Source organism: Notolepis coatsorum (genome assembly GCF_963971535.1).
Source record: "Notolepis coatsorum genome assembly, chromosome: 17".
NCBI classification, from domain to species: domain Eukaryota; kingdom Metazoa; phylum Chordata; class Actinopteri; order Aulopiformes; family Paralepididae; genus Notolepis; species Notolepis coatsorum.
Genome location: NC_140181.1, coordinates 8,288,505 through 8,311,919, shown reverse-complemented (window position 1 = coordinate 8,311,919; position 23,415 = coordinate 8,288,505).

Genomic DNA, 23,415 nt, shown 5'->3' with positions numbered 1-23,415 from the left:
CATGTCTGCTTCCGGCTGCCCTTGGGCCTAAAAAAAATAGTTTGGTTCCTGTTGGTTGTCAGTTAAGGTCATGGGTAGGTAGGGAATTTTTATTTTTTATTGAAATTTTTTTTTCTACTGCGACTATGGATTAGGATTAGGGTTGTCACGATACTATACCGATATGAATTTCGATACTTTGATACTTTTCCTCAAAATCCGGGAAACACTCTCAGATGTCATTATTGTTCTTTATTTTAAAACACAAACCTTTAGAACAATGACAAGAATAAATTAATTAAAAGCAATGGCATTCAAAATGCTGGATTTAATTTTCTTTGTCAAACTACTCTGCACTGCTACTGCGGTAATCATGCACCATTAACCTGGCAGTGCTGTTAACGAGGCGTTAACGATACTGCGCTCTTGCAGTAGAGGTTAGATTTTTAAGAGCTGGATCTGAAGTAATGCACTCAAAACAAAAGTTTTGAACAATGAGCGTAAAATGAAAATTACAATTGTCAAACAAACAAAAAATACTGTAGCAGCATAATGTCAAATGTTTTTTTTCCTCTTTGAATGATATATATATATTCTGTCCCACTCTAGGGCTGCACGATTTTGGGAAATAATCGAATTGCAATTTTTCTGACAGATATTGCGATTGCGATAAGATTTGCGACTATTATAATTTTTCTTTAAACAGCCCAATGGAGTTTATTGTAAAATCTCTCTCTGAAGTCTAAACTTCACAACACACAATCTAAAACCCCTCCCTACCTACCTCCCTCTCCCAAACCGTTCCTCCAAAGAATATTATGTTGCATGAAAATACAAAATGTATACACAGATATAGCCAGGGGTGTAAAGTACTTGAGTAATTGTACTTCGTTACAATACTTAAGTACTGTTTTGGGGGATGTGTACTTTACTCAAGTATTATTAGGTTTGTATACTTGTACTTTTACGCACTTTATTTAAAAACAGCCAATCAAATCGCCATCAATGGAAAATTAACCCGCCCATACCCATGCTGATTGGTCCTTGTGCCAGACTAGAAAGCAGGGATATTTGATTAAACACCTGCTACCAAAAGAATAGACAGTCAGAAAAAAAGTTTACTTTAACTTTTTTGTGCCTATACGTACATTTAAAAGTAGAAACTTTTTTACTTTTACTCAAGTGTGTTTTTAGCCAGATACTCAGACTTTTACTTGAGTACGATTTTTAGACGGTACCCATACTTTCACTTAAGTATAATTTCTGGGTACTTTTTACACCCGTGGATATAGCCTACACTCACTCTGTTACACATACAGACACAGCTCTTACAAATTGTGAACAATATGTCACCAGGAGGGCACACACACACACACACACACACGCACGCACGCACACACACACACACACACACACACACACACACACACACACACACACACACATGCAGAATCTAGTGACGAAATGTAGAATTAACCAACTTCCTGTTTTGTGTCTATTTGCAGTTGTTCACTCTTACTACACTTGACACATGATCATCACACGCATGTCCTCAATCATTATCTTCACTGTTCCTTTATCTTCCTCATCTTCTTTCTCATCATCATCATCATCGTCTGTCTCTCACACACACACACTAACACACACACACACACACTAACACACACACACACACACACACACACACACACACACACACACACACACACACACACACACACACACACACACACACACACACACACACACACACACACACACACACACACACACACACACACACACACACACACACACACACACACACACACACACACACACACACACACACACACACACACACACACACACACACACACACACACACACACACACACACACACACACACACACACACACACACACACAGCAGGCAAGTGATAAGTGGTCAGTTTGGAGTGGTGTTGTAGCCCCTACACTGTTTGCCAACTGGCTCTCACGCAGGCACTATCCGCTTGCCAGGCCCAGGAAGAGGACCAGGTGTAGGAGAGAGGCAGAGACTCTGGTCCCCCCCCCCCCCTCACCAGAGAGCCGGGCTGGCTTGTCCTTGGCTGCCGTGGGTTGGGTTTCCAAAGAGCGTCCTCGTTAGGGGCAGGGTTAGAGATAGATACAGTAGGATGATGTGCTTTAGGGCGACAGTGGCTCAGGAGGTAGAGCAGTTGTCTGGTAATCAGTTCGATTCCCGCTCCTCCCAGCCAGGCAGAGTGTTGAAGTGTCCTCGAGCAAGACACTTAAAATGGTAAATGGCTGCATTTATACTGTACATCTCTTTTATCCAAAGCGCTTTACAATTTGTTCCTCACATTTGACCCATTCACTCACACACTCACACACCGACGACGGAGGCGACCGTGCAAGGTGCCCACCTGCTCATCGGGAGCAACTAGGGGTTAAGTGTCTTGCTAAAGGACACTTCGACACTTTGCCCCGGGAGGAGCGGGAATCGAACCGGGAATCTCTGGATTACCAGACGACTTCAGCAGGCGTGGCTCCCCCGCTCGCTCTGTGAGAACGCTCCTCCCGGTGCTTCAGAAGCCCTTGTTTACCAAAGCGGAGGAAAAGGTCCTGGATCCAAAGCAAACAGTGGGTTTGGGGGGGGGGGGGGCAGGGGTGGCGGCAGCGAACCGGGAACCTCCGGATTACCAGACGACTGCTCTACCTCCTGAGCCACTGTTTCCCCCACACTTGACCCCTAAACTGCTCCCGATGAGCAGGTTGGCACCTTGCATGGTCGCTTCCGCTGTCGGTGTGTGAATGTGTTAGTGAACGGGTGAATGTGAGGATATTTTTTTTTTTTATCCCCTTTTTCTCCCCATTTTCTATTTTTCTCCCATCCCAATTTCGTATTATCCAATTCTTCCCTCCCCTGTCTTGAACGTTGCTAGACTATGCCTCCCACTAGTCGGTTGTAGTGAGGACAGAAGCCTTGCATCACGTGTCCCCTCCGGTACACGAGGAGGCAGCCTGTCGCATCTTTTCACCGCAGCAGCTCGAACTCTCAGTGGCGAGGAGTAACGTGTGGGAGGCTCACGCTGCCCCCGATACTTCCGCCGCACCGGCGTCACCAAACCGACCTGTAGGAGTCGCTGTCCACAACGTCCAATCCCCACCCACCGGCTTTCCCACCCTCTAACACTTGCCAATTGTGTTGGTATGAACGACCGGCCAGCCGGTAGCAACGCCGAGAGCTGGGCTCAAACCCAGCGTCTCCTGCGTTAGTGGCGAGCGCCTTGCCCACTGCGCCAATCAGCCGCCCAATGTGAGGATTTTTTTAAGCATTTTTATCTCACGATACGATTTGATCCTCGACATGGACTTCAGGTTTCCATGCAGCCACGATATGATACAATAAAGGTTCAATGTCAACAAAGTACGGCAGCGCAGAATTGTGTTAATTTACCAAGCCGTACATTTAAAGGAACACGCCAACATTTGGGGAAATTAGCTCACCATCTTCTCCAGAGAGAGAAAAGAAGATAGATACCAGTTTCCTCTCTGTGCGTTCAGTAGAAAGCTATCTGGCTGCATGTGAGCCTAGGGCTGGGCGATATATAGAGTATACTCGATGTATCGCGGCTTGTTCTACATGAGATGTAGTAAATTACTATATCGTGAACATCGAGTATAGTTGTCACGTCGCGGCTGAGATGAGACTTGCTTTAGCGCAGAGCTGTCCTCTCATTTCATTATAGACACAGACCAGCGCGGACCTTAAATGACATGCAATTGTAATTTCATTAGACACAGACTAGCGCGGACCTTTAATGATATGCAATTTAATTGACGCGAGCAATGGGCTAACATTAGCTGCTAACTAAGTTATCCCATGACTAAGCTAAGCTAACTAGCGTTAGCTGCTAACCCTGGAAACGCTCAAAGCGGACTCCACAACACTAGTTCCATTCGTGAGGAAAGGGGTGGGTTATATTGACGACGCTTGACAACAGAGGTTTAAACATAACTTCATATTTATTGGTTATTCGTTTCTTTATATCGGGCATCCAGTTCCCATCTCTGTCTGTTCAACTCTTCCTGTGTTGACATTCGAGTGTGACATCATCACCTACGGCAGCTTAGACGCTCAAAATGCAAACCTAGAACAAAACCCGAGGGGGGGGGGCTGGCTCTCTCGCGCATTCTCGCCCTCTCTCACTCAGGAGGTAAACTGGCGCTGCTGTGATGGCTGCCTTTCTGATCGCTCCGACGAGACTGTGCTTTATTTTGTTAATTTTTATAGTATTAGGAGTTTTATTTGCACCAACTGTTGGTGCATTATATGTGTATGACCGTCAGTCAATCATTGACATTGGATTAAGAAAAACTTACCGTTTGGATTGCTCTCTGGATCGGATCGCTGAACAGCAGAAATGGCCCGACGAGATCCTTTGTTATGCCGGCCACGGACAAGGAAAAAAGCCGCCGCGAAGACGAGGAAAGAGAGCCGGGGTCCGGAACAGACTGAGGTCCAAACGACACAGAACCACATTGCCCAGCATATTGTTGGCCAATGTGCAATCGATAGGAAACAAATTGGACGACATCAGAGCAAGGATCCAATTCCAGAGGGACATTCGGGATTGTAACGTCCTCTGTTTCACAGAAACTTGGCTGAGTCCAGATGTCCCGAACCATGCAATAGAACCGGCAGACCACTTCTTCGTTCTACGAAAAGACCGGACGGCATTAGAGTCACTAAAGAAGAAAGGAGGCGGCATTGCCTTCATGATAAACAAGGAGTGGTGCGATTTAGGCAACACAAAGGAAATGACTAACCACTGCTCCCCAGACCTGGAGTTTATCACGATAAAATGTCGACCCTTCTTCCTCCCAAGAGAGTTAACGTCCATCATCCTCATCGGAGTGTACATTCCACCACACGCGAACACTGAGGTCGCACTTTCAAAACTTCACGACGAGGTAAACAAACTCCAGGCAGCTAACGTTGACGCGGCCATTTTGGTCTTGGGGGATTTCAACAGCGCGCGTCTTAAAAAGGTGCTGCCGAATTTCTATCAGCATGTGACCTGTCCCACCAGAGGCGAGAACATATTAGACCATGTATACTCGCAATTTAAGAATGGGTACAAGTCACAGGCTCTTAGTCCATTCGGTAAAAGCGATCACGCCGCAATTTTTCTTTTGCCTAAGTACAAACAGTGTCTCAAGCGAACGCCGGTGGTCTCGCGAGAGGTTAAGCGTTGGACCGTGACGTCAGTAGAGTCACTCCAAGCAGTGCTGGGAAGCACAGAATGGAGTGTACTCCGTGATAACACAGCCAATATTAACGAATACACCGAAACGGTGATTGACTATGTCTGTACTCAGGTAGAAGTAATAATCCCCACCACCAAAATTAATATCTACCCAAACCAAAAGCCCTGGGTAGACAAATCCGTCCGTGAGGCTCTGAAAGTGCGCACATCAGCATACAACACCGGGCTGGTGACAGGCAACATGGAAGAACACAAGATGGCAAGATACAACGTCAGGAGAGCAGTAATAGAGGCAAAACGGCGTTACAGGGATAAAGTTGAACTTCAGTTTGAACAGGCTGACTCTAGAGGCATGTGGCAGGGCCTCAGAACAATGACAGACTACAAAGGAACCCCCCTCAAACTGAACAGTGACATCTCCTTAGCAAATGATCTCAACTCCTTCTATGCGAGGTTTGAGGCTGTGAATAACAACACCAGCCTACAAACCACGGCAATGGGGGGGGGGGGGTCTGCTGATGGAGACTCAGTGTTCAGGGTAACAGAGCATGAGGTGAGACGGATCTTTAAAAAAGTGGATATCAGGAAGGCAGCAGGACCGGACGGCATCCCCGGCCGCGTCCTAAAAGTCTGTGCCGACCAACTGGCCCCGGTATTCACTGACATCTTCAACCTGTCCTTGGAACAGGCCGTCATCCCCACCTGTCTGAAGAAGTCCACCATCATCCCTGTACCCAAAAAATCTACGCCCGCTTGCCTCAACGACTACCGCCCTGTAGCCCTCACCTCCATAGCCATGAAGTGCTTTGAGAAGCTAGTGAAGGGCTACATCTGTTCCTCCCTCCCCATCAACCTGGACCCTCTGCAATTTGCATATCGCCCCAACAGGTCCACGGAGGACGCCATAGCCCATGTGCTGCACACAGCAGCATCACATCTGGACAAGAGGAAGGGGAACTATGTGAGAATGCTGTTCATCGACTATAGCTCAGCATTCAATACCATAGTCCCCTCCAAACTCATAGCCAAGCTCAGGGACCTGGGCTTGAACTATGACCTGTGCCAGTGGGTCCTGGACTTCCTGACGGGCAGACCCCAGGTGGTAAGAGCCGGCAACTGCACCTCCTCATCCATCACGCTCAACATAGGGGCCCCCCAGGGCTGTGTTCTGAGCCCCCTCCTCTACTCCCTGTACACACATGACTGCGTAGCACAGCGGAACAACAACACCATCATCAAATTTGCTGATGACACAGTAGTGGTGGGCCTGATCTCTGCCAACGACGAAAGGGCCTACCTGGAAGAGGTAGAGAACCTGTCACAGTGGTGTCAGGAGAACTGCCTCTCCCTGAACGTCAGCAAAACAAAAGAGATGATTGTGGACTTCAGGAGGTCGGGGGTCAAGGACTACAGCCCCCTCAGCATCGACGGGGCACCAGTTGAGAGAGTGAACAGTTTCAAGTACCTCGGAGCCCACATATCCGAGGACTTGACATGGACCACACACATTGACAGTGTTGTGAAGAAGGCACGACAACGCCTCTACTTCCTCAGGCGCCTAAGGAAGTTCCAAGTCAGTCAGAAGATCCTTAGGAACTTCTACTCATGTACAATAGAGAGCATCCTGACCGGCAACATCACCTCCTGGTTTGGGAATAGCACTGCACAAGACCGTAGCAGACTACAAAGAGTGACACGTTCAGCCGAACGCACAATTAGAGGGGGGCTTCCCACCCTCCAGAACATTTACAACAAGCGGTGCAAGGGGAAGGCTAAGAGAATTATTAAGGACTCGAGCCACCCGAACAACTGCCTCTTTGAACTGCTGCCGTCAGGCAAGCGATACCGGAGTCTTATGGCGAGCACAGAAAGACTCAGAAGGAGCTTCTATCCCCAGGCCATCAGGCTGCTAAACGAACAATAATCGCTAAACGAACAATAATCACTATGCAACAACCATCAAATGCACACAGCACACACACCCACACGCACACACACACTCACTCAAACAAACAACACACTGCAGCACCCACTCTCCACACTTTAGATCACACAAACACACTTACACTTTATATTTATTGATAAAGGATTTGCACTACAACTCGTACACCTACTGTGAATTGTACCTAAACTGCACCTCGTCCATTTATGCCTTGCACTATATAGTATTGTATATTAGTACACTGCACAGTATTGTATATTGTATGGTAACTACGTCTACGAACATTGTACATATGTCTAAACTGAACACTGTGACCTCTTTTTTTTTTTCTTCAAATTTTTACTATGTTTTTATTTCATACTTATCTTGTCATGCACAGTCTCTGGAGCGCAACAGTAAGAAGCATTTTGTACAAAAGTATTCTGTACTTCTGTATGACAACTATTAAAGAAACTTGAAACTCTCTCTCTACATTCAATGATTTAAAGTAGCCAAGCGTTACAGTATAAATACTAACTGGATAGTTGATGATATAAACATTTTATTTCATTATCTGAAATATTCTAAAATCATTAAGTCTGCTATAAGCCATTATCCCTTTGTGTGTGATTATTATTTTCTCACAGTAGTGTGTATATATATATTTATACAACGGTATTCAAATTTCTCGATTCTGATTGGCTGAAACAGTCCATTTACACGTCTTTATTGGCAACAATCCACGGTCCTGGGCTCAGGACCCGCCCACAACCGAATCACATATCACTCCGCCGGCTCACTCCGGGAGAAAACAAGATTGCGGACAACAAATGGATATGTTGATAGCGCCATAACGACTAAATATGAAGCGATTCTGTCACTGCGAATGTGTTAGTCCTTTAAACAATGTTGGATGATGTAATTGATGGGTCTTGAGTCATTCTAGAACAAAAGAAAAATCGCGATTTGATTGATTGATTAATTTGCATTTCTTTTTAAATTTTTTTCCTTCTCTCTGACTGTCAGCGCTAGCTCTAGTCTCCACCCACCGCCACCCCCCCCCCCACACACACACACACACACACACACACACACACACACACACACTCCTGCAACGCGGGGGATAGTCAGACTGAGAGAGAGCTGGGTGCTGCGCTGTTCTAAGTGAGTGTGGAGAGTCACAGCCACGTGACCCCGCAATCGCCATCTCGTCCCCCAGTACAGACGCTATTAAGACAATGGAAAATGACCGACCAGGATGACAGAGGGGGTGTAAAGTGTCACAGCCAACTAGTGACACTGGTTAGTATGACATCCTGTTCTTATGTATGAGTATGAGGAATGTGAGAACTATGGACTGTGGACTCTGGAACCGTAACTTGTGTACACTACAATATCTTGCGTGATCTTGGAGAGTGGAGTCAATGGAATCAATACAATAGGTTTATTGTATATATTTGTTATAAATCTAGGCATATGTTACTATAGGTGTCTAGATGTAATATGTATTCTGGCTGGTAATGCCCCGTCAGAAAGGAATTGAGAATAAACACGTTATGTGTAAACACATGTTAAGTGCCACAAGTCAACGAGTGACACTTTGTATAATATTCTTATGTTTATTATATATGATTGGAGCTATGTATATGACCTGTATACTCTTTATACACTTATAAAACTACACTACAGTTAATGGAATATGCAGTCAGACGGGAAACAGAAACCTTTTGATAATGCATGGAGCTGCACAGTCCATTTCTCTGTCCATTTCTCTGGAATGTGCTCTCTCTATCTCCTGGCCTTGAAGCTAAGAGCAGGCCCGAGCAAACAGCAGGTTGGCACACCCTGCGTAGAGTAGACAATGATAGGTACAAGTATGTGCATATATATGTGTACACTGTATACTATATATATATATGTACTGTATTATACATGTATGTGTATCTGTATATATCTGTAGTATGTGTTGGGCTATGTACTATATACTCATGCTAGAAGTGTGAATTGCTTTCACTTCAATACTGTTTGGCCACTAAGGAATGTAAAAACAACCTTGGGGCCTCTGGCCTCTGCTAGTAACAGATAGGTATTTTCCAACACAAGGTAATCTGTTACTTCTCCAGTAGATGTAATGACTAGAAGGGGAGGAGTCCATCCTTACTATGTAGTGTACGTTGGTTGGCTAGTGAAATGACATCACAGTGATATCACTGTTTTTGGGCCAATAGCAATGTGATGCCAGATCGATATAAAAGTGACTGTTCTTCCTTCGAGAAGACAGATTTGAAGATTTTGCTTGCAGACACCAGGCACAAGCCGTGTTAGGCCTTTGCGATCTTAAGAGAAGAGATGTTTTTGTTTTATACTTCTTTTAACTGAGTTGGACATTTCCAATGAAGTCTCTTTTGTAACTTGCTTTTTCTAAATAAAACAGCTTTTTATAATATATCTTTTGAGTCCTTGGACTGATTTCTGCCAGCAATGTGCTCCGATGCCAGCCGACGCCCTGAGTTCCTATGGAGGGTGACTATACATGTACTGTAACTTAATACAGATTGAATCAATTGACTGGTTAATGCTTTTCAGCTAAAAGATATATATTATATATATATATATATATATATATATATATATATATATATATATATATATATATATATATATATATGCTATGTACTGTATAAATACTATACATGGAAATGTGTGTTGTTTGCGGGTTCCGGTATCTCTGTGTCCAGACGGACTCTGTCGAGTTATGTGGGACCTCGACGTCTAAATCACTGCTGGATTGGATGGTCGGTCCCGCTGGCGGAGGAGGAGAGGGGGGACAGGAGATGCTGGGGCGTGCAAACAATGATTACGTGTTAGTACAGTGGTAATACTTATTAACAAAGTAGTAATACAACCAAGCTTTCAATTGAGCAGTATTACAAGCCCTTTCGTAAAATGATAATGATGATAATAATGATGATGATGATAATAACAAAATAATTGTTTTTATAGGCTATAAGAGTTCTCATTATAAGACATACATTCGGTTTATTTCAAACAAGAAGAGATTAACAACTCTTCATGATTACATTTCATATCAACTGGATATAACTAGACCAGTGACTTGAAGTAATCTAGACAGAAATAGTAATTGACTCGAGAACTTGGCGAGTTTAGCACCTCGCCGGGGGATATCGAGCGGCCGCGGGTTTATATCTCGAGTAGGTGATTGAGATATATAGAGACTACCTGTAGCTCTTTTCAGTGAGCATGGCCTATTGAGTTGATTGATTGATTGCTAATTGTATTACTGTACGCTTGGTTTCCAACTGGTTAAGTTTAGGCCCTCTACAGTAGGTTTAAAAAAATAAATAAAAAAATAGGGCGAAGAAAACGTTTTTTTCCTATAGGGCAAAGAAAACGTTTTAATTTGTTTGACCTACTTTCTATAGAAGCATCTAAGAATGAAGTTCTATGGAAAGTAGGTCTGCATTCCCTTAACAATTGTGTGTATTGAGCCGTACTGTATTGTACCCATTCTGCATCTGGTAATAAAATTTTCAATCAATCATTCCAATAATACACAGTTGGATGTGTTAGTTGGTTGGATGCACTTCAAGCTGCTTCCACATGAGGCAACTTCTCTCAATCATTCCAATAATACACAGTTGGATGTGTTAGTTGGTTGGATGCACTTCCGATCTGCTTCCACATGGAGGCAAATTGTCTTTTTTGTAGTTGTGGGAACTACTTTTTCTGGCGGATGGTTTTTTCAATAAATTTTCGATTAATGTGTGTTTATTGTATAGAAATAAGGTTGGATGAATGTGGCAGTTGTATAAAAGCTTTACACCACTTGCAGTCGTGATTTGTGAACAATAAACCATGCCAACGACCACCCCTAGGCATGGTTTATTGTTCACAAACCACTCCTGCGCGTGATGTAATGCTTAAATATATATATGTGTGTGTGTGTGTGTGTGTGTGTGTGTGTGTGTGTGTGTGTGTTTGGCTAAAGTGGATAGAAAACACAGTACTTTTATATAAATTGTCTTAGATGTAAATAATTTTTTTTATTAGTGTGTCAGTAGACTACTCTTAGTACATCGTCATTTAATTATTTTTTAAAGCATCTTCATGGTTTAATAATGCAAACATATGTTGCAGGGACTTATTATAATCATCATATTGGCGTGACTGTATGCATCAAGGGTTAAATCAAGAAATTTCAAAATATCGCGATATAGATCGTGTATCGTGATATGGCCAAAAGATATCGCGATATCATTTAAATGCCATATCGCCCAGCCCTAGCCTATAGCTTAGCACAATGAATGGAAGCAGACAGTGCCGGTTAGCCTTCGGGAGAGGTGTTAGACGCCTAGGCTAAACGGCAGTGTTAATTTCGTCAGCTATTTTTTATTTTAGTTTTAGTCTTAGTCATGTCTCAAATGCTCTTTTTTGTTTTCATCATATTTAGTCACCTTTATCTATCTTTATCTTAGTTTTAGTCTTTTTTGTTTAGTCTCGCCACTCAGTTACAGCCTCATAAGTTGGCGTGAGCTTTTTCTAAACAAAAACAAGCTAATGTTAGTGCTAGCTGGTTAGACTTATGTAAGCTATTTAATGTGTTCTATTGTGGTGGATCAACATAATTCACCCAGGGAACTATGTGTTGGGGATAAGGGTTCCGCATGGACAATATTGTTTGTTACTTTCCTGTCTGCAAACAAGTTACTGTTAGCTAGCAAGTAAACAGAGTGTTGACGTTGAAGTTGATGTTGAATAAATGTTTAGCGTTGTCTTTCGACACCCCACCTCCGACTCCTATTCTTCGGCACTACACTATGTTATTATTAACTTTAAAACATTAACTTTAAAACACTACTCCTCACCTTCAAAGCCCTCCACAGCCTGGCCCCCCCCTACCTGACTGATCTCCTTCTCCCCTACCGCCCCACCCGTTCCCTCCGGTCCTCCTCCACTGCCTCCCTCACTGTCCCGACATCCAAGCTTAAAAACTTCGGAGATCGGGCCTTCTCTCGCACTGCACCCCGACTCTGGAACTCCCTCCCCCAGTCCATCAGAGACTCCCCTACACTCTCCACCTTCAAAGCTCGCCTCAAAACCCACCTGTTCTCCCTTGGCTTCAACCCCCCCCACCCCTAAACCCCCCCCCTCCCCTCCAACCTGATTGATATGTCTCCAGTCTTTTTTTTTGTGCCATCAGGCTGTCTCCCCCGTTCCCCCCATGGTCTCATGTTCCTTTTGTTTTTGTTTCTTTGTTGTTTTGTTTTTTTGTTTCTTTGCTTTCGTTTCTTTGTTTGTACCCCTGCTCCCGACTACTGTCAGCGACTTCGGGTTATTGAGAAGCGCTATATAAATTAAATTTATTATTATTATTATTATTATTGATGCTGACGTTATTAGGTGGAGTTGCGCGCCCTCTTGGGGTTTTGTTTTGGGGAAGAGTGGGGCACGACAATTTTTTTAAATGTTGTCTCATCTTAAAATTGAGAGATTTCGGCACGATTTTATTTTGTAAACTACATTTTGTGTCGTAGTTTTTAGTCAACGACATTGCATGAATCATTTAGTCACGTTAGTGTCACATGATCTCCATTAACGTGATGTCTCGTCTCGGTAATGACCATATTTAGTCAAGCTTCGTTGACGACCATATATAGTCATCATTTTCGTTGACTAAATTAACACTGCTAACCGGCACTGTCCGCTTCCATTCATTGTGCTAAGCTAGGCTAACATGCAGCCAGATAGCTTTCTACTGAACGCACAGAGAGGAAACTGGTATCTATCTTCTTGTCTCTCTCTGGAGAAGATGATAAGTAAATTTCCCAAAATGTTGGCGTGTTTCCTTTAACACTTTGAGTGCCAGCAGGGGGCACCAGAAATAGGGCTTGAGTGCCAGCGCTGTAGTCAATGGGAGGGCGAGCACATTTGCAAACGCATAAACTATATCTTAAATTATGCCTATGTGTCTAATACGCCCGTTGCTTATCAATGACTTGTTTGCAGTCAACATTGTCGAAACGGATTGTTTTTTAATCGTTACATTTCCGTTTTATACCATTTTGAAAAACGCTTGTTTTTTTTCACTTCCAGAAAAAAATTATTCTGCAGGAATCGCGCTTTACTGGAATACACAAAACACGTTGTAATTTTTCTGCCTATTTATGAATCGTTTTCAAATAAACGCTAGATTATCGATAGTATATGTGTACTTATGCACGCTAGAGAAGCGGGCTGAAAAATCGATTATCGGTTAGCACACACACTCACAGCCACACACATATGGGACAAGCTGAGATATAGGTGAAAAGAGCTCTGATTATCCCAAGACTGGTAAAATAGATTCCTTACCTCAGATCAGATGTTCTCCAAAAAGATTATTCCAATTCCTGATCGCCATTCCAAATATCGATCGCGTTTATTGATCCAACGCTGGGTACTGAAAACACATATTCGACGCTGTTCTGCGGCTCTGCAATGAATGGGATCGTCTCCGGTTACATGCCTGACAAGTAAAATGTGGATTCCAGACACTTTTTTTCCCATCCATTTCATTCAGTCCAATCCAATGGGTGCAATACCATCCGGAGAGACGATAGGGGGCGGTATTTTCCCTGTTCGAGCTCAGATAGATCCCCACTGGTAAGGCTAGATTGATGAAAAATGAATGGAAATCGATAATAAAAAAAATAACGATTAAATGTTCTTGGCACTCAACGCATGGCATGAACTAACGAGATTTCTCGTGGCTGGCACTCAAAGTGTTAAGATGTATTGTATAGATGCGGCGACAGAGAGCTTGTAAAAGTGATAGGCGAGTCTAATGTGTGGTTACAACGGAAGAGTAATTCAGAGTTATATTCAGAGTTAATTATATTGTGGACACTGCCTGTGAGGGCCGACGATCCACTCCACTGGTCAAATTACTTACTCGTGAGTAGTACGTCCGTCGTCCATTGATAAAGAAAAGCAATGTCCACAGCCGCTCCAGTGCAAAGTAAAGATATCCAAATGGTTTATTTGCAAAGTCTTTCTTTACAGAAGTGGTCCTAAATCTACTTTCCTAAATATTCCTGTCACTACTACAAATACTACTACCAGATACAAGTACTACTACAAAGTAAGAAAACTGTATTTTCCCAGTCTCCAAAATTACCACCGACTCGACACATGAAAACCAAGAGAGAGACCCAAATGTTCTAGAATGTTCGGTTATGACATCATACGGTGACATCACGAAGTTTCCATAACTTTCTATCATGACGTCATACTGTGGTTCTAGAATGTTTTATGTTGTAGAAAGTGCTATTATGACATCACCACAAACGTTCTAGAAGATTCTATGTTTTAGAATGCCCTATTATGACAAATACGATGGTTCAATGACTTTATCTAAACCCAATCAACATTCATATAATACAATAACCTAAATATATATAGCTTTGGCTCTTACACCGGCCCCTAATAGGGACAGCTGTCTATTTTAGCTTTATTTCACCTCTCTGTGAGGGATAGCTGGCAATCCCTGTTCCCTGTGGTTAATTGCCTCATGGGTCGGCAGGTGTGTGGGCTTGATTGCACCTGATGCAGTGCAGCTGTGCCTATGGCTATACGTTTGGTCAGGCTCATTATATTTAAGTGTAGTGCTGCCCTATTCAGCATTTAGCCTTCTTTTGTAGCCATCTTGTTTTCGGCTACTGGCTTAGTTTACACTTTACTTTATAATAATAATAATAATAATAATAATGGATTGGATTTATATAGCGCTCTTCGTGACACCCCAGTGACCCCAGAGCGCTTACAGAGTCCATTATTCGTTCATACACAGTCATACCGGTGGTGGTAAGCTACAATTGCAGCCAGAGCTGCCCTGAGGCAGACTCACGGAAGCGTGGCAAATAATCATCGCCTACGGCCCCTCCGACCACCACCAACATTCATTCATACACATTCATACGAGGCAAGTAGGTTAAGTGTCTTGCCCAAGGACACAACGGCAATGGGATGGACATGGGCTTGAGCGGGATTCGAACCACCAACCCTTCGATCATTGGACGACCCGCTCTACCCCTGAGCCACGCCACCCCACTGAATATTAACATTCAGTATTCAAGTAGAACAGCTAGCTAGCCGTTGTGGACACTCACCTTTCCACAGCTAAACGGTCGGCAAGGCACCTTGGTTGAGAAATGCAGGCTTCAGTCTATGTGTTGTTTAGTCTATCTGTTCAGTCCTGTTTCAAGATGCACAATGAGATCTTCTGAGAGAATTGTTGAATATAGATAGAACACAAATGTTCTAGAATATTTGATTATGACATCATACTGTGACATCACAAATGTTCTAGAATGTGCTATTATGACATCATACTGTGACATCACAAATGTTCTAGAATGGCCTATTACGACATCATACTGTGACATCACAAATAGAGGCTGAGTCCTTTATGGTAGTGTTTTCTTTTGTTCTTTTGGAACTGTCCGTTGCACATAAACTCCCTTGGTGGAGGTTTATTGTTTTATGTTTTCAATATAAACTCTGGTTTTAGGAGTTGCCTTTGTGGCTTATTTATTCTTTCTACAATACCCCTTTAATGAGTGTTGTCCTGTTTTTTTGGACTTTACTTATTTTCTTAAATACTCACTTTGAGGCTTTCACCTGTAAAGGTTGTTTTGTGTTGTTTATTTTCCCCCTTCTCCTAAAACGTCTGCATAAGGGGAGCGACGACGCCTCTCTAGCGGACAAACTCAACTCCTTCTACGCTCGGTTCGGTGTAGACAGTGTCGCCGCTAGCCCTCTGGCTAGTGACGTCACTGGCGCACCGGCTGTTGTGGAGGGGGGGGGGCAACCGCGGGGGGGCGGGGGCGCTCTCTCGTTGTCGGAACACAGTGTGAGAAGAGCATTTATGCAGGTGAACACCAGGAAGGCTGCAGGCCCAGATGGTATAACAGGACGCATACTTAAGTCCTGTGCAAACCAGCTTGCCCCGGTGTTCACCGCCATATTTAATCAATCCCTGGCGGAGTCAGTAGTCCCTGCCTGCTTCAAGATGTCTACCATCATCCCTGTACCGAAGAAACCCTCCCCAACATGTCCAAATGATTACAGACTGGTGGCACTCACCTCTGTGGTCATGAAATGTTTCGAGAGGCTGGTCAAGGACCACATTTGTGCCTCTCTCCCCAGTGATATGGACCCTATGCAATTTGCATACAGGACAAACAGGTCCACTGATGACGCGGTCTCCCAGGTACTGCACAGCACTCTCTCCCACCTTGACCGTCAGAAGGGGGGCTATGTGAGACTGTTGTTCATTGACTACAGCTCAGCGTTCAACACCATAGTCCCCACCAGACTGGTGGACAAGCTGATCGAGCTAGGCCTGAGCTCCGCCCTGAGCGCCTGGGTACTGGACTTTCTGAGTGAAAGACCCCAGGCGGTCAGGGTGGGGGGTCAGACCTCCAACACCATCACCCTGAGCATCGGGTCCCCCCAGGGCTGTGTTCTAAGCCCCCTGCTGTACTCACTCTACACACACGACTGTGTGGCCAAGTTCAGCTCCAACTCCATTGTGAAGTTCGCCGACGACACGGTGGTGGTGGGGCTGATCTCGGACAACGACGAGAAGGCCTACCGGGAGGAGGTTGAGGTACTGGAACGTTGGTGCCAGGACAACAGCCTGCTCCTGAACATTGGTAAAACCAAGGAGCTGATCGTGGATTATAGGAGAGGACAGCGGGAGACACACACACCACTGAGGATTAACGGGGCTACCGTGGACAGGGTGAGCAGCTTCAAGTACCTGGGGGTCCACATCTCAGAGGACCTGACATGGTCAACACACATAAACACAGTAGTAAAGAAAGCGAAGCAGCGCCTCTACCACCTGAGACAGTTAAGGAAGTTCAGAGTATCGGGGAAGATACTCCAGTCCTTCTACTCAGGAGCTGTAGAGAGCATCTTGACCGGAAACATCACTGCCTGGTATGGGAACAGCACGGCACAGGACAAGAAGGCCCTACAGAGAGTGGTGCGCTCAGCCGAGCGTACCACGGGTATTGCGCTACCTCCCCTGCAGGCTCTATACAACAAGAGGTGCAAATCCAGAGCCTGCAGGATAATGAAAGACCCCCACCACCCCAATAACAGCCTGTTCCAGCTGCTGAGGTCAGGCAGACGCCTGCGAATTCTAGAGACTAAGACGGAGAGGCTTAGGCTAAGCTTCTTCCCCCAGGCCATCAGAGCCTTGAACAATGAACATTGAGAGACACAGAAACTGAACTATCCACACACAAGTACATACACGACACGCACGCTGAGCACGCTCACACACTAGCAGCCACTTTAACACTCATGACGCACACACGCACACTTATGGCCAGAGGAAAGGCCACTTAAAGTAGTATAACATCAGGAACAGTGTATTGCACTACTAAAGCTAACTAGCATGTCCTATATGCTCTGTAAATACTAATGTACAGATACCGAGATGGCACACCATGTACCTGTTTATTGCACTGTTTTATTGGATTCTATTAATATGTTGTACCACTGTATTTTTATTGGATTCTATTATATGTTGTACCACTGTATTGCACATCGTCGCGGGCAAGACCAGCCGCATTTCATTGTATACCTGTATGCCGTGACAATTAAAACTCTTGAATCTTGAATCTTGAATCTTGAATAAGCAGTTTTGTGGTTATTCGTTTGACGTATAACTTTAAGAGTCCCTATTATCTGCTCATGACCCACACACACACACCCACAGCCCTCACAGAATGAAAAAGCCATGAATGGGTCAGCGGATAATACTGGTCTCGAACGTGCACTTGCTGCACAGCATCAGAGATTACTTTCATATATGGAAGCTATCAAACAATTACAAGAGCAACAAGCCCTCATGGTGATACAGCGTGGGGAGATGTTTGAAGGGTTGTGCAAGATGGAAGGTTCCATGCGTAATCTGGTTGACAGTATAGCCAATGCAAAAGTATCTTCCCAAATATCTCCTACCGTCCCTCAAGTACAACACACAGTACCCAAGCCATTAGCGGGGAGTCAGGTAAATGCCGTGGTTTTCTGGCACAATGCCAAATAGTGTACAGAGCCCAGCCTTCTCGTTTTCAGTCTGAGGATTCACGTGTTGCCCTAATTCTATCCCTGTTGGAGGGACCTGCCCTCGATTGGGCTGTTCCACTCATACGGGCTCAGGCTCCAGTTTTAAACGACTCACAGGGACTCATGAATGAGATGGAGATCGTTTTTGATCATGAACTCTACGATAAAGAGGTCGCCATGAAGCTGACGCGCATGCGCCAGGGCGCCAGTAGTGTAGCTGAGTTTTCCATCGCTTTCAGGACACTGGCTGGGGCTACAGGCTGGCCTGAGGGACCACTCATCACTTTGTTCACCAACGCGTTGTCTAATCAGGTTAAAGATGCTTTGGCGGTTGTGGGATCTCCAGACAATTTTGACACACTGGTCACTACCGCCATACGCGTTGATAACCGGATCAGAGGCCGTGAGCGTGAGAGGCGGGGCCAACGTTTTCGTGTCCCGCTGGAGGAAGTTTTGTCCTTTCCTCCACAACCTTCAGTGGCCAGTTCGTCTGAACCTATGCAGGTGGACAGCACTTCTGTGCGTGACTCCAGGCAGACTGATTCTCATGTGGACTGGTGCCGGTACTGCAGGAGAAAAGGTCACACGAGGGTGGAGTGTCCGAAACTGAAGGGAAACGGTCAGTCTCGCTAGTGGGCCGAGAGACACTAGTGAGACATCACATCACCCCCTTTCGAACCTTTTTGCCTGTGGTTTTAGGCTGGAATAGGCAGTCTGTTAATTAAGGTTGATGCCTTTTTAGACTCAGGGGCAGTGGACAGTTTCATCGATTCCAGATGGGCTGAGGACTCTAAAATACCTGTACATTCCCTCCATAAGCCCTGTAGTGTCACGGCGCTTGATGGACGGCCATTGGGTACAGGGCAGGCAGTGTCACCAAAAGAACCAATTATTCATCTATGCGGGTTGCTTATGGGAACCATTCTGAGCGCATTCGATTCTTTTTGGTGGATTCCCCCACGTATCCCATTGTGCTGGGTCATTCTTGGCTTAGTAAACACAAGCCACAGATAAATTGGGGTGAGGAGAGGGACACTGTCATGCAGTGGGGCTCCCAATGCCGTCACCGTATTTTCCAAATTCCTCCGTCACCCACGAGTTATGATCAGTTTAGTGAGAGCGGTTGTGGTCCTGTTGAAGCAGTGGGCGGTCTTGGTTTCCAGAGCCCACTCTCTCAACCATTGCACTCCCAGCCATCTGTCGATCAGGATGGGAGTTTGGAATGGGATCCACAGTTTGATTGGGACTCCCTCGGTGAGGAGGTTCTGGCGGAGGACAGTTTATAGCCTATAATTGAATTACGCTTTTGGCTGTTCCATAATGATATAGCCTATATTTAATTCAGCTTTTGGCTGTTCCATAATGATATATAGCCTATAATTTAATTACGCTTTTGGCTGTTCCAGAATGATAGGTGTTCCCTTGTTCTCATTTCCAGGTTAATGTTGTCATAATTACTCAGAAGTATGGTGAGAGGAACCTTGTGAGCCTGAGTTATCACCTTTCTATTCATATACATACACACACAAACGAACACACACACACACCTACACATGAATGGGAGGGTGAGAAAGAGAGAGAGAGAGAGAGAGAGAGAGAGAGAGAGAGAGAGAGAGAGAGAGAGAGAGAGAGAGAGAGAGAGAGAGAGAGAGAGAGAGAGAGAGAGACACACACACAGTGAGAGAGCCTGCTTGTAACAGTGACAGGGTCAACAACATGGTGTGATTAATTTTTAATGTGGCAATTGTCCCTCAGTGGTCTCCTGTGGTCTGTGTGTGTGTTTGCACCTCAGTGGTCTCCTGTGGTCTGTGTGTGTGTTTACACCTCAGTGGTCTCCTGTGGTCTGTGTGTGTGTTTACACCTCAGTGGTCTCCTGTGGTCTGTGTGTGTGTTTACACCTCAGTGGTCTCCTGTGGTCTGTGTGTGTGTTTGCACACCAGGGGCCATTTAATGGCAGACAAGTGCCTATGAATTATGCACTGTGAATTATGAATTATGTGGACAAGTGATCCACATGTTTTTTTTTGTATAGACAATGTGCATTCACATTAATCATTGTTACATGAAAATTATGTTTGCACCAGATTTAGCAGAAGCTAATTTCCTTCTGTAGTCAAGTGATCCACAAGTGATCCTCCTGAGAGGTCCTACTGAGAGGTCCTACTGAGAGGTCCTGAGAGGTCCTACTGAGAGGTCCTACTGAGAGGTCCTACTGAGAGGTCCTACTGAGAGGTCCTACTGAGAGGTCCTACTGAGAGGTTCTCCTGAGAGGTCCTACTGAGAGGTCCTACTGAGAGGTTCTACTGAGAGGTCCTACTGAGAGGTCCTACTGAGAGGTCCTACTGAGAGGTTCTACTGAGAGGTCCTGAGAGGTCCTACTGAGAGGTCCTACTGAGAGGTCCTACTGAGAGGTCCTACTGAGAGGTCCTACTGAGAGGTTCTCCTGAGAGGTCCTACTGAGAGGTCCTACTGAGAGGTCCTACTGAGAGGTTCTACTGAGAGGTCCTACTGAGAGGTTCTCCTGAGAGGTCCTACTGAGAGGTCCTACTGAGAGGTCCTGCTGAGAGGTCCTACTGAGAGGTCCTACTGAGAGGTCCTACTGAGAGGTCCTACTGAGAGGTCCTACTGAGAGGTCCTACTGAGAGGTCCTGAGAGGTCCTACTGAGAGGTCCTACTGAGAGGTCCTACTGAGAGGTCCTACTGAGAGGTTCTACTGAGAGGTCCTACTGAGAGGTCCTACTGAGAGGTACTGAGAGGTCCTACTGAGAGGTCCTACTGAGAGGTCCTACTGAGAGGTTCTACTGAGAGGTCCTACTGAGAGGTCCTACTGAGAGGTTCTACTGAGAGGTTCTACTGAGAGGTCCTACTGAGAGGTTCTACTGAGAGGTCCTGAGAGGTCCTACTGAGAGGTCCTACTGAGAGGTCCTACTGAGAGGTCCTACTGAGAGGTTCTACTGAGAGGTCCTACTGAGAGGTCCTACTGAGAGGTCCTACTGAGAGGTCCTACTGAGAGGTCCTGAGAGGTCCTACTCAGAGGTTCTCCTGAGAGGTCCTACTGAGAGGTCCTGAGAGGTTCTCCTGAGAGGTTCTCCTGAGAGGTCCTACTGAGAGGTCCTACTGAGAGGTCCTACTGAGAGGTCCTGCTGAGAGGTCCTACTGAGAGGTTCTCCTGAGAGGTCCTACTGAGAGGTCCTACTGAGAGGTCCTACTGAGAGGTCCTGCTGAGAGGTCCTACTGAGAGGTCCTACTGAGAGGTCCTACTGAGAGGTCCTACTGAGAGGTCCTACTGAGAGGTCCTACTGAGAGGTCCTGCTGAGAGGTCCTACTGAGAGGTCCTACTGAGAGGTCCTGAGAGGTCCTACTGAGAGGTCCTACTGAGAGGTCCTACTGAGAGGTCCTACTGAGAGGTCCTACTGAGAGGTCCTGCTGAGAGGTCCTACTGAGAGGTCCTACTGAGAGGTCCTACTGAGAGGTCCTACTGAGAGGTCCTACTGAGAGGTCCTACTGAGAGGTCCTGCTGAGAGGTCCTACTGAGAGGTCCTACTGAGAGGTCCTACTGAGAGGTCCTGAGAGGTCCTACTGAGAGGTCCTACTGAGAGGTCCTACTGAGAGGTCCTGAGAGGTCCTGCTGAGAGGTCCTACTGAGAGGTCCTACTGAGAGGTCCTACTGAGAGGTCCTACTGAGAGGTCCTACTGAGAGGTCCTACTGAGAGGTCCTGAGAGGTCCTGAGAGGTTCTCCTGAGAGGTTCTCCTGAGAGGTCCTACTGAGAGGTCCTACTGAGAGGTCCTGAGAGGTTCTCCTGAGAGGTTCTCCTGAGAGGTCCTACTGAGAGGTCCTACTGAGAGGTCCGCCAACTCATCTTCACTATTGTGTCGTTGCAACTATAAACACTGGTCCTCATTCTCGAACATGTACCTAAGTACCTTTGTAAATATCTTGGTAAAAGGTTTGTACTAACACATTTACAAAAATCCTCCTCCGGATTCCTGAATGCGTGAAACGGTCTCCGTAAGTGGCCAAAATATTCGCAGCTGGGTTCCCATGAATGAAAAACGGCACTCATTCTTAAACTGGAAACGCCTGAATTTGCATACAGAGAGCTCCTTATAAGGCAAAGGAGGCATGTGCGAAACAGCGAGAGGGTCAGCATGGCATCTGCACCATGCTGACCCATTCAACAGGAAGCAATTTGCGACTGATCTCAAAATGAGATTAGATTCAAATGTATTGTGATTATATAGCACAAGTACAATACAACATCCAACCAGAGTGCAAATGTAACAATAAAGTGCAATAGTAACATACAATGCACAGGTGATACACACACACACACACATGCATTGTCTTTCCTCAGTCGCAGATTCTCTGCGCCTAACCCATCCCGTCGTCCTTCCCCCCCATGGGCAGCCGGGAGCAGATAGGGTGTCAACGTGAGCCGCGCCCCGGGGACCAATCCAAGTGCTCCTGTCCGTCTTCGTCAAGGACGCCACAGCGTTAGCGATCTGTTGTTAACTTGTTGTGCATGTTTTTCCATTGGGTTTATCTTATCGGGGGGGAAACCCTTGCGAGCACGGGGAGAGAACATGCAAACTCCACACAGAAAGGCCTGGGAGATACCCCACCTGGGTACCTGGCAGCATGGAAACCTGGTCCCCAAGCGGGATCGAACCCTGGACCTTCTTGCTGTGAGGCGACAGTGTTAACCACTACACCACCGTGCCGCATATATACTGAAGTGATGTGTTTAGTTCTTGAGAGAAATTATAAACTGTATCTGTCTAATAATAGTGACAACATCAAGTAAATCAAATTCATGTTTAAAGGCTTAATTTATCTTACATCCGTTCAATTAATTGCTGTCGGACTTGGACAGCAGTCTGTTGTCCGGGCAAGATGAGCAGTGGAATGTTGGACCGCTGGTGGACAGGGGGCAGCGCTGGTGGATGAGGGCAGCCCGACCGTCCACCCGCGGTGCCACGCGTGCCCGTGCCCGTGGCAACACAGTCCAGGCGATGCTGGACAGCCAGGAGAGGGTCACTAGCAGCCAGGAGAGGACCGTGGTGGTGGTGATGGAAACGCTTGTTGGAATGTTTGTTTCTTCACTGGCTCTTACAATGTA